This window comes from Panonychus citri, unplaced genomic scaffold (assembly GCF_014898815.1).
Source record: "Panonychus citri isolate SS breed McGregor unplaced genomic scaffold, ASM1489881v1 Contig00139, whole genome shotgun sequence".
NCBI lineage: Eukaryota > Metazoa > Arthropoda > Arachnida > Trombidiformes > Tetranychidae > Panonychus > Panonychus citri.
Window position 1 is genome coordinate 1083579 of NW_026515544.1, and position 12473 is coordinate 1096051.

General features: G+C 26.9%; 2 long non-coding RNA genes across 10 annotated transcripts; one reads left to right on the forward strand and one right to left on the reverse strand.

The window, feature by feature from the left end:
* Positions 1 to 4535: 4535 nt before the first annotated feature.
* LOC128394158 (uncharacterized) lies at positions 4536 to 8421 on the reverse strand. Of its 8 annotated transcripts, XR_008326326.1 has the most exons (5): positions 8325 to 8421; positions 6506 to 8171; positions 6301 to 6374; positions 6089 to 6214; positions 4536 to 5946 (listed from the first exon to the last, which is right to left on the reverse strand). It is a non-coding gene; the product is annotated as an uncharacterized LOC128394158 (long non-coding RNA). The 8 variants fall into 8 exon arrangements; XR_008326322.1 differs by having other exon boundaries at positions 6089 to 6374; XR_008326328.1 differs by lacking the exons at positions 6089 to 6214; positions 6301 to 6374 and having other exon boundaries at positions 4537 to 5946; positions 6506 to 6889; positions 7068 to 8171.
* LOC128394160 (uncharacterized) lies at positions 7905 to 11433 on the forward strand. Of its 2 annotated transcripts, XR_008326329.1 has the most exons (6): positions 7905 to 7983; positions 8046 to 8216; positions 8376 to 8464; positions 8649 to 9592; positions 9720 to 9845; positions 10937 to 11433. It is a non-coding gene; the product is annotated as an uncharacterized LOC128394160 (long non-coding RNA). The 2 variants fall into 2 exon arrangements; XR_008326330.1 differs by lacking the exon at positions 7905 to 7983 and having other exon boundaries at positions 8077 to 8216; positions 8649 to 9619.
* Positions 11434 to 12473: the final 1040 nt, after the last annotated feature.

The following is a 12473-nucleotide window of genomic DNA, read 5'->3' on the forward strand; positions in this document are numbered from 1 at the left end:
CAAGAAAATTGTAACAATTAACAAATTGTTTAGCTAATTTATTATTTATTTAACGATTTTATTTAGATTGATTCTTGTATATGCTTCAATTTATCATCTTTAATTGTTGGGTGAACAGTTAATCATAACAATTAAACTAATAATTCAAAGGTTTGGTTTGTAAATGAATCTTTTTTTGCTTGATTGTGTCTAATAATTATTCATAATTAAATTTAATTGTGCTAATTATAAACAACTTTTTCCTTAACTATGTTTTAGCTTGAACATAATGATAATTATTCAATAGCAAGTACAACAAAAACACAACAATTATAAATGTTAATTGTGATTAGGAAACTAAATTAACAGTTATCATTATGAAAATAATAAACTTTTACTTTTTTGAGGTGTAGGTTGATTTTGATCAACAACAATTAACTTTTATTTTTAATAGTTTGATGAGTCTTAATTGTTGATCTGGATTTTCAGTCTATGGTAATAAACACAATCAATGAACAATTAACTTTAATTGTTATACATCAATAAGTGTTAAGGTGTTGCTGTTGATACTCAAGTAAACTATTAATAAATGATTTCTTGTAGATTTAAATTATTGCCTTTGTTAGTTAATTGTGATTAAAAGACAACACCTTTAATTGTGTTTAAAATCACAATTAGAGTTTAATCAAATATAAAAAATACACAATTAAGTTAACGCCTTAGGTATCATTATGGTTATCATGTTTCCGATTTGATTACAATTAAGCTAATTCTTAATTGTGATTAAACAGTAAATGCAATTACTTTCCAATCAGATAATGTTTAAATTGTCAAGTTTATCAGCTTAATTGTTGACTATTTTTAGCTATTATATTGATTCAATTAGTTTAAAATTAAATTTCTTCATCAATGAGAAATAATTTTCATCGTAATTATTTTAATTGTTGAAACAATCAACACATTCCGTAAGTATTAATAACTTTAATCAAAATGAAAACAATTAAAACAAAAAAAAAGTTTTCATTTTAATCAAAAATAACAATTAACCAAACAATCAAATGATCAACAACACAATTTGCAAAAAAATCAATTAAATCAAGATGATTAGCTGATTAAAAATCATCAACTAATATAAACAATTAGCAGATTGATAATATTAATTGTTAATAAAGTGCAATAATTAACTTTTAGATCATTTAATTGTAACAATTAACCATAAAAGTTCATGAACTATTCCTATTGTTAAACTAAAACTGAACTTACATAATTTTAATCACAATTAAACAGTTATCATCATCTCATCATGTTAATATCTTCAAAACTGAATTAAACATTATGAACAATCAACAGTTTTATTAAATGGGAATCAAATTAATGAACCAGTAAAACTAAATTAACTTGGAGATGGTAAATGATGTTAACCTTGAATGATGAAAAATCATGAACCATCATCAATGAACTTAACATGATCATCACCATCATCTGAACATAAAGATCATCTTGATGATGAAATCTCTCTCTCATTTCATCATCATCCTCATCCTCATCCTCATCATCAACATAAGAATCAACGTCAATCAATTGTCTGAACTTTTGGATTGAAAAATTGTTCATTCTCATTTAACTGTAAATTTGATTCAATTTGTGATGCATTGGTAATTTAGTGTCTTCGAGTTGTTTTTTTTTATTACATACTAATAGTATTACTGATTGATTATATATCTTCAATCAAGTTTAACAATTTATTTTTGGCTTTGATCACCATCACAGTTAACACATTGAGTGTTATTACGGTAATCACAACAATTGGAATTAAATCAAGTAAATTGTTTGGGTTAACAAAAAGGTAGAAACCAGAAAACTCACTGAGAGAAAACGTCAACATCAAATTGACACCAATTAGGAAGTGAAGTGTGTATATTATATTGTGATTTGATTATATCACGATAATCAAACCATGATGATAATGATTCCATTGGCATCATCATCCTAATTATCATCATTATTTGACCTTATTCACCAATCTCATCAATCAATTGAATGAAAAAAAAAACTTTTCAAACTCAACTGCTTGTGGTCAACAACTTATTGTCCACAAGAAATCAAGGAAATTATATTATCATGAATGGTGATGTTATGATAATACAGAGAGAGAGAGAGAGAGAGAGAGAAACTATTGTTAAGTGTCAGAGTGTCACTTTGACAATCGAGAAGGTCATCAGGTCCGCACGGAAAATCAATTATAACACTTTAAATGAACTTGATGATAGCAATTTGATTCCATAAATTGACTGAGAATACGAAATCAACTTGAAATTGAACAAAAGAAAATTCGTAAACTCGATTAATGATGAAATCTGATGATAATTCTGGGGGAGTTTATCATGTAGATATATGCTAATGATGATGATGATGATGAGGATGATAAAAGAATAAGATGAGAAGGATAATGATGATGATAACAAATAAGAACCTGAACTTCAAAGGATCGGTGTTGATGTTTACTCATCTTTGCGTTTTCGTCAACGTCGCTTTGGAAACGTTAATGATTCTGGTTCGGGTTGTGATTAAAATTCTGATATTGTAATGACGATGATGATTAGGATTATGATTTGGGACAATTTTCTGTTACTTAAATTGTTCTCATTGTCATCATAATGATTTAACAATTTAAATATATTCAAAGTCCAGGTCACTCTCACTTAACTTTGAATGTTTCTCTTCAATGGTCAAGTAAAGTTCATATTTTGCATCTTGAACAACAATTAATGTTTTGGACTTGTTATTGTCTCATTTACTTTAATTGTATTTGATTATCAACAATTAACTTGATATCATTAGTCTATTAGCATGTTAATTGTCGTTAGGTGAACAACAATTTGTGAAACAATTAAACTTTTGGTGACAATTTTGTCTGTTTGTTTGTCCACAAAGTTTATTACATGATTTTAGTTAGTTAATTGTTAATCTGTTGATCATTAAGTTAGTTAATTGTCTTAATATTACAATAGTTGGTTAATCAAGTTCAAGGTTAATTAGGAAAAGTTTTTCAAAGTTTCGTTAATTTAGTTAACTAATCATTTTGATTGAAAGTTTCCAGTTTTGTTTCTCAACGAAATTAAATCAATCCCGTTTAATTTGGTTCTTTTCGAGATAATTAATTTAGATTTTGATTGTTAAATGTTAATTGTAATTTTCGTTTTCATAGAAAAATTTGATTTCCTTGATTCCTTATTCTTCATCATCTTTAATCATTATGATTGATCATCATCTCCATTGATCCAGTTCGTGTGTGTATATGAGTTAAGCCGCTTTTGAATTAACTTTAATTGTAAAGAGTTAAAAAGTAAATCAAATCAACAATCAAGGAATAAGAAACATACACTTGATTGTATTTATAAAAAAAGATCTGATTCTTAATTGTGATCATGATGATTAACTAGAATGATAATTGAGATGATAAATCGAGAGGTTTATTAATCATTAAGATGATCAAGGATTAAACAATTGTTGATGTGATTAACTTAACCACGATTTTTGATTGTCAATCAAATTATTAATTATAATCTCACTAATCATGATCAACTAATCAATTTGATTACAATCTGATGAGATTTATTATCTTCTATTTTAATCATTTGTGATTTAATTTAACTCGACTAATCAATCAGATTATCCGTTAATTGTCCGTTAATTGTCAATTCCAATGAAACAATTAACTAATATTCATAATATAAAGTGACTAATTAACAAAAAAGTGATTACAATTTAATTACTTTGATTAAGAATGTGAATTAATTTAATCAAGACACTTAGAAAGAGTTTAATTGTTCAATTAATTGAAAAGGTCCAATAATTAAAGTTAATTGTTCCAATGAATAGATTTGATAAATTAGCTAATTACAATTTACGATTGTTACTTAATTGTACCTTCAGTTTAAGGTTGACAGTCTTAATTGTTACATTGATTATCTTGTCAAAACAATCATAATAATCAGTTAATTGTAATCAAATTTGCCTAAAGTAATAATAATCATCATGTTTCAATTGAAATTATCAAATTAATTTAATTTATGATTAATAAATAAGGAAAAGTTAACCAACAACAATACGATTAAAATTAAATTTAATTGTAGAAAAAAAAGTGAAACAATTTATTATATAATTAATATGATCTTTTTTTTGACTATTTAATTGTACCAACAATCAAAATTGATTGTTACTTAAGACTGAATAATAGCTCATTAAAAGGAGTGGTAACATCGCAACAATTAAGTAAACACAATTAATTGTGATTTAGTTTGAAATTGAAAAAATTTTAATACAAAATCAGCCGATTGAGATTCTTAATTGTCCATGATAACTAATTAACTAGACAATTTAGGTTTGGTTGTTGATTCACAATTAAGGTTAAGGTTTTTGTTTCACATTTCGGGCTAAACAATTTACTTGATTGTGTTCAAGTGATTTACCTTGATTTACATCAATCAAAAATACTAATCACGAAATTTAACAAAACTGAAAAGTTTAATATTCAGAGAGAAGATGATTAAGATTTTTAATTGTGATTAAAAATTGATTACAATCAATTGGCAAATCGTAAATGAATCAACTATCATATCCAACAATCAACAAATAACGTGAGATTATTTCAGTTAATTTAGATTAACCATTGATCACAATCAACTTTCAAACCATAAGCACAATTAACTTGATCATCTTTTTTTTTGCAACAATTTGATTGTTATTCCAATGATTAAACAACATTAACAATCTTAATAAAGATGAAAGTTAAATCATGATTAAGTTAATTGTAACATTTGCCGACATTGTAACAATCAATTTCCGTTAGAAAGTTTTCTTAATCATCTTAATCATGATTATCTTTATCATTATTCATTCCTATTCATTAAATAATACAATTAAAGATGATTATCTTAATCAACATCATTAACATTATCATCTTCATCACAATTACTAACCTAGTTAATCATTAAACAAATCAAATCGGATGATTTAAATTGTTCAACAATTGGATCTATTTTATGGTGAAAGTTTTCATTTTAATTGTTACTTTGATTGTTGATCTTTCTGTTGTTGTTGTTTTGGTTGTTTGTTCAAGAAATCAATTGATTCACTTTTCACAATTAACCTTGAAATTGATTGTTACACTTTGATTGACCTGATTGTGATAATATTGTGTTAACAATCAGGATAATCAATTGATTGGTAAATGATCCGAGATCGATATTGATTCATTTTTGTTTGATCAAAGTAAATCCTTTCATCTAATTGTTTTCAATCAATTTTTTAAGGTCAAAATAAATGGTTAACAATTAAGAAATGATGATAAACATGAAAACAATCATCGATATAAATATAAACAATTAAGCAATATAATAATAAAAAAGGAGGCAAATTAAATGTTCATTAGTGTTGGATGACTATTAACCAAGTTAATTTGTCAATTGTAAACAATTAACAGTTAAATGATGTTGATTTTTTGTTTTTGGTGTTTCACATTATCATCAATAAATCAATGATGTTAATGTGAAAGTTAATTGTTACTTGTTCAAGAATAACAATCAAGATACACTTAGATTGTTAGTTATGATTTAAAGCTTCCTGATGATTAGTTTTTACAAATTGTGTTTCTTTTTGATAATAACAACAATCAGTAAATCAGGTTCATCAGACCCTTGATCAAATTGTTGACTCGCTTCAATTGTTAACTTTGATTTTCCACCATTAAAATCAAATGTTGATTGTTTATCCTCCAAATAGTTAAGTTTAATTTGGTTTCCCTTGATTCTGATTAATTTTGGTTTCATCCAATTTATGAACCAAAGATCTGTGACTGATATAATTGTGGTGATAACATGTAATCAACTTGAGTGATTGACATTAAATTAGTTGATTGTTATTGTTTAGAGTTTGGTCATTTCCGATCATCCATCCATTGAGAATCTGTTGTGTCAAACAATTAAAATAAATTGTTATTAGAACCAAGAAAAAGTGAAATTTAAAAATTTTTCATCTTCTTCTATTGCAAATCTTAATGGAATGTTAATTTAATTGTTGACCATTTGATTAATATTAATTAGATTACCAGTTGATTGTTGTTGTCCTATTGGTATTACAACTTGTTAAGTAAAGTTGATTGTGTCTCATGCTGATACTTTTTGATTAGATAATTAATTTATCCTCAATGATTAGTATGTTTACCTTTTTTCTGCTGCTAATTTAAAAGGTAGAAATGATGATTAACTAAATACGAGTGAAAAATGATCATCAGAATATAACAATTTAAATACAATTTACATCAATCATTTCAGTTGGAAATTATTTTCGCCTCAATTTATCATGTCTCTCTCTTGATATGTTGTGATCATCAACTGACAAATAACAATAATATTAACATTGAATTGCAAATTGATGATGATGATGATGATGATGATGATAAAGATGACGATTAGGATTAAGATGTTAGAGAACAAAAAAAATCAGTAAACATTTAAATATTTACCCAAAGGAAAATGCTAAGAATATATTAATATGATTGTAATTATCTCACCACCATCACCATCGCCGACAACAAAAGGTAAATAAAAGATAAATAGAGAAATAAACAAATACATAAGAAGATGATGATGATGATGAAGGAAAAAAATGCTTCAAGTTGTAAAAAAAGATGAAGATGATGAGTGAAGATGAGGTTGACTGACCAAAGGAAGAAGATGAAGATAAGGAGGATAAATTTTGTAACCAGACTGTAATTTATCAAGACCACCAGGTAAGTTGCGTCAAAGACCCAGCCTTAACGGTCTAAAGATTAAGATGAAGATAAAGATGATGATAGAGAGAGAGAAGATGAGGTTCAAGAGGAATCAGGTATTCGATTTAAAATAACCTAGAAAATTGAGTAATAAATGATGAGGATGATGGTTGATTATTGAGGAGAGAAAAAGAAACAAAATTGATAGTGAAGAGAAAAAGGGAAAATGATGTAATAATTTTCTTGCTAGAGAATTGAAAGATTATGATTATGATGATGGTGATGGTGAGATTAAGATGATAATGATTATTACTGTGATGATGATAATCTTTTGGAGTAAGATGTCAAAAGTTATTCGTTTGATGGTTTTAGCCTTTTTGTTACCAAATTAAACGCTTGTCTTTGGATCCATTAGTTATTGTTATTATTTGGTATTCACTTTAACCATTGTAACCTCAATGTTGTAAATTCACAAGTCAAGGTGAATCGTGTTCCACCCTGCCTATTAAACCGGTGGTCTTTTACACCGCCCCGGCTTCTTTATCTTCTTCGATTGTACCATCCATAACATCATCATCATCATCATCATCATCATCTATCCATCGTCTTTGGCCTGTTTCACTTTGGACTGGAAGATTGGGAGAGATGAGAGGTTAGAGGTTTTTGTGAATTTGGAAACAAAAAAATTGTAGTCACGATGTTGAAATTTACTCCTCATATCATCAAGTGTGGGGATCATAACGTTGCTTCAATTATCGTCTCCATGTATCTCCAGTGTGTTTAATATACATCCACAAACGATTACACAATTAACAGCATAGAATATAAATGATTTACATTACGATTTTAAATGTTCTTCATTTTAAATTTAATATCAAACCAAGATGATTATTTTTTTTTCTGTTGTGAGAAAAGTGAACAAGAAAAATGATTAGTCAACTTGACGATTTTTACTTACTTGTTATAAGTGAACACACAGATTGTCTTTGTAATAATTAGAAAATTAAAATAATCAGGAATTAAAAGAAATAAATTAAATTGTTTGAAAGAATTTAATTAATTAAGGAAACAATGAAAAGAGAAAAAAAAATTAATGAGAAAATTATGCTTTGGAGATCAGCTGATTATGCTTTTCGTTTCTTTGTTCTGATTGGCGGTCAATTGTTTTCTCTTTTCTTGTCACTTAAATTCAATTGATTAGTTGATGTTTTTTTCTCAAGTGTAATCAGGTGAATTAACTAATTCTTCTTAATAACTTAATCATGTGAAAGTGTTTATTATTTATCCTCAGGACATTGACCACCAACGGCTATTTACTAGTTAACCTGTAAACTTGGTTTCCCTTGATGGTTTTTCGCTTTTCTCTTCCTCCCACTTGACCCAACCAAGGTGAACATATTATATAGTTTTCTCCTATCTAATCATGAGGAGAAGATAATAATTGATAGATGAAGATAAACAGGTAAGAGATGAGAGAGAGAGAGAGAGAAAAGAAAACACCCCAAAGTAATGTCTTAATTTGGACTAACTCTCCAACTCCCCATATGATTATATAGCTCACAATGATTACCATTATTGTTCGGAATTTTTTTCTCCATCTTTTTTTTTTGTCTTTTCTCAGGTCAAAGGAGCCAAATTAGGATAGAAGAGAGAGAGAAAATGATGCCTAGGAAGTATTTGGCCCACCCAAATAAAAAGAAAAGAAAAATTGTAAGTAAAGATATTATGTTATTTGTGAAGGGGAACAAGTTGAAATTTTCTCTCATTCGTACAGAGAGGTAAGGTTAATATCAATGGACCTAACCCATATTCAACCTTTGATTTTAGCCGATTCAATGAAGATTTTACCTCAGATTCTTATATCACTATCATCATTTTCATCTTATCTTTTCAGATATTTACAGGGAATATGTACTTACCCTGCCTACCTTATGGCTCATCACTGTCAATAAGTTTGAAGATGTTGTTATTGCCTCTTTTCATTTTGAGATCTTCATTTAACCTGACGAACGTATCTCTCTCTCTCTCCTATTCCTCTCCTCTCTCTCTCTCTCTCTCTCCATCATCCCAAACCTTACCCATCACGTTTTCAACTGTCTGGGTGGTTTTTTGGTTCATACCTGTGCTTGTTATTGAAAGAGGAGGAAGAGCGATAAAAAAAGGAGAAGGAGGAAGCTCTGGATTAAGATACTAAGGCGTTTATACTTTCAACAGCCAACGGAATTACCTGGTCACTGTGTTAACTTATTCACCAACAATAGATTATCCCTTTGACCGATCATTAACCAATTTACCATTGATCACAACGGGAAAAAGTCAAATTGACAAATTGTACAACTATTATTTTCAGATTATCCAGTTGACACATAATTAAGCTCGTTATCACAATCATCATCACCTTGAAAACAGGATTAACCTAAATCACCATAACAAGTTGTGACACATTGAGATTGATTATCAAATTTGGTCAAATTTGTATACATATTTAGCTGATGGACAAAAAAAACAGTTGACATGACAGATTAATGGAAATACGGATAAGATTAAATTGTGTGAATTTTCACATGATTATTAATCATACGCTAATCATATCAACCAGTTAAATTACGATAATCATCCGAAAGTTGATCCGTACACAGTTGAGATGTGTAGTGACAGTGGGAAAGGTTAATTTAAAAGTTTAAATATTCAAGTTGATACCTTGATGAGGAGCAATTAATTTTTGATATGCATAAATACAATTAATTTTGTACGTTAATTTAGTCCAACAACAACAAGATGAAGCAATAGACCTCAACAAAATGAATGGTCAACCAGTTCTGATGATTACCAATCAAGGTAATCATGTATTATATGAATATATAAGTTAGTTAATTGTTCATATGGAGATTTTTTTTTCTTCATCATTTCATTTTAGATTAATAATTTTTTTCTTCTTCTTTATTTTTCTCATCCTCATCATTAGATAACATCTCGGAATCAACAACATCCTTTATCATTAATGGTATCACAGGATAATCATTTTGTTCAAGTTAAATCAGTAAAAATTAATCTTCATCATTTTGACTGATAATCGTGAGACCCACCACAGGTTAATATACATTGTGGTATTAATATTATTAAGATATTAACCACAATTTAAAGCCAATGAAATATAACATCAATTGATTGTTATGAAAATCATTTTCCAGGATATTTTGTTTTCTTTGGGTTTAAACAGCAATCAAAATAATCTATTAACTATCAAATTAATATGATTTGATTTGGTTAACTGAAAACCCTGTGGTTTTATTTTTCTCAATAATATTCATCAATTTACCTCCAACTTATTAGATAATAACAACTATTCAAATATATTAATCATGATTTTGAAATTTAACTTATATTTCAACTTCAAATTCAATTTCTGTTAACCAAAATAATAGATCACTTTTATTATTACTAATCCTAATTCATCAATTCTAAACTATAATATCAAATGTATCTGAATCGATGTAGAAAATTAGGTTAATACAATTACGATTATATTTAACCTTAACTAATCAGTTAACCAAAGATTATCACGTTTATTAATCACTAATCAATTCCTATTCCTAAATAAGTCATGTAGATGATGAGAGTTAATGGTAACAATTTAATTGAACATTAACTTGATTTGATTTACATAGATATTCATTTTTTAATCACAGTTAATTTCCTGTTCCTATTGATAATATCACAACAATTTAAATAATCATCATCTCTCAGCTTGAAACATTTAAACATCTTAATTCAGTTTTCACTGTTAATCAATGATCTCAATCAGTTGATTGCTCATCATATTTTTTTTAATACCTTTTCGTAGGCGAAAGTAATTTAATACTAATCTGACGTCATTGAATCAGATTGAAATTTAATCATTTTATTCAATTCAATTCATTCATTATTCAATTCTCTTAATAATCATTCTAAATTCAAATTTAATTTCTCTAATATCAACTTTTAAACATCTAATTCAATTTACTAAAGCTGTTCTAAATCAAATGATCTGAATCTTTTAGTTCTTCCTAGAAATTAGGTTTCTTGATAATCTTCGCTCAGACAACTAATCGATCAATCAATTAATCTATTAACATTCAATTTGAACATTTTTCCTCAACAATCAAACAATTAATTCTAATATAATCTTCTTAATTGTTACAGGTTTAATTACAATGGTTTCCCTCCCGATTCCTGGGATTAATTGTTGAAAGTTATCATGATTAACTTTAATTTGGAAGCCAATGATTGTCATAATAATTTGACAGGAATACACAAAAGATTATCATTCAATTTATTAATTGTTACAATCCAGTTAATTTAAAATTCTTAACCATAATCCAGTTATACTCTGAAATAACGGTAAACAGTTAATGGTAACAATTTACACTTTATCCTTGCTAATCACGTTTCAATGGTTAATTTAAAAACAATGATAAAGATAATGATTAAGCTTTTCCATTGTTATTATATATACGATACAGATTAGACAAAGTAATCAAATTAACTAACAATCATAATTAGTGTTGGAAAATTATTTTAAATTTTCTGATATTAAACTGGTTTAAATTTGATTCTGTATTGTTTTTGTTTTTGTAGGTTAACCTGATTAACTGATAACAATTTAACAACACAAAAATTAAAGGTAAAATTAACTCTCATCTTTTTATATTTAAACTGTAACAACCATTTAATAAGGTGTAAAAATTAATATCAACAATTAACTAATTCTAGTTGAAACAATTAATACATTTTACGTTCAAATGACTAAATTTAAATCACTCAACATTTAGTAATCAACTTAAAATCATAATCATCATTTTGATTATTCAACAACATTCAATGATAATTAGTTTAATTGTAACTTAATGATAATTTTTGTGATTTACTAATTTAGTTAAGGTAAAAGTTTTCATTTTCAAGATTTGATTTGATTTGGGGTTTTAATTGTTGTCGATCAAATAATCAATTGTTTTGTGTCCTTAATTTTTTGGATTAAACTGATTCACTGATGTTGATTATTTATAATGATGATTTAACAATTAGTTTGCTAAAGAAATCAAATCAATGATGATTAACTAATGAGCTTTTGTTTTTTTAATAAGTTTTGATTTCTTGATGTTTTTCAACTTGATTCTGATTAAATTAACTTTTAATTGTTCACGATCAATTGTGGTTACAGTTAATTGTAATAACCCGCAGTTCGTGAGTTATTATTATCAAAAAAAGACTAATCATCAAACAATTTACAGAAAATGATTAAAACCTTTGCAATCAAATGAAGCAAAAGTAACAAGAGTTAATTGTTTAAATAATAATCAACTGATTGTTTCCAAATAATCAACAACAATTAAGGGACCAAGGAAGCTGATTCCGTTATAATTGTAATTGTAATTGTAATTGACTGACCAACAATTTACTTGATTGATATTAACTTTTATATTGTTAACTAATCGTGATCACAATCAACATCAAAATCATAATCATTATTAATCATGATAATATTAATAATCAAACAACATGAATCACAATTAAGATTAACAAATAATACAATTGTAATTGTCATTATGTGTCTCATGTCAAATTGTAATTGTTATGATTTAATAATTGTAATAATCAAATTGAAATGATAATCCAATGAACATAATCAACACAAATTCTGAAAAATATATGAATAATTAAATTTAATTATTCATCAGCA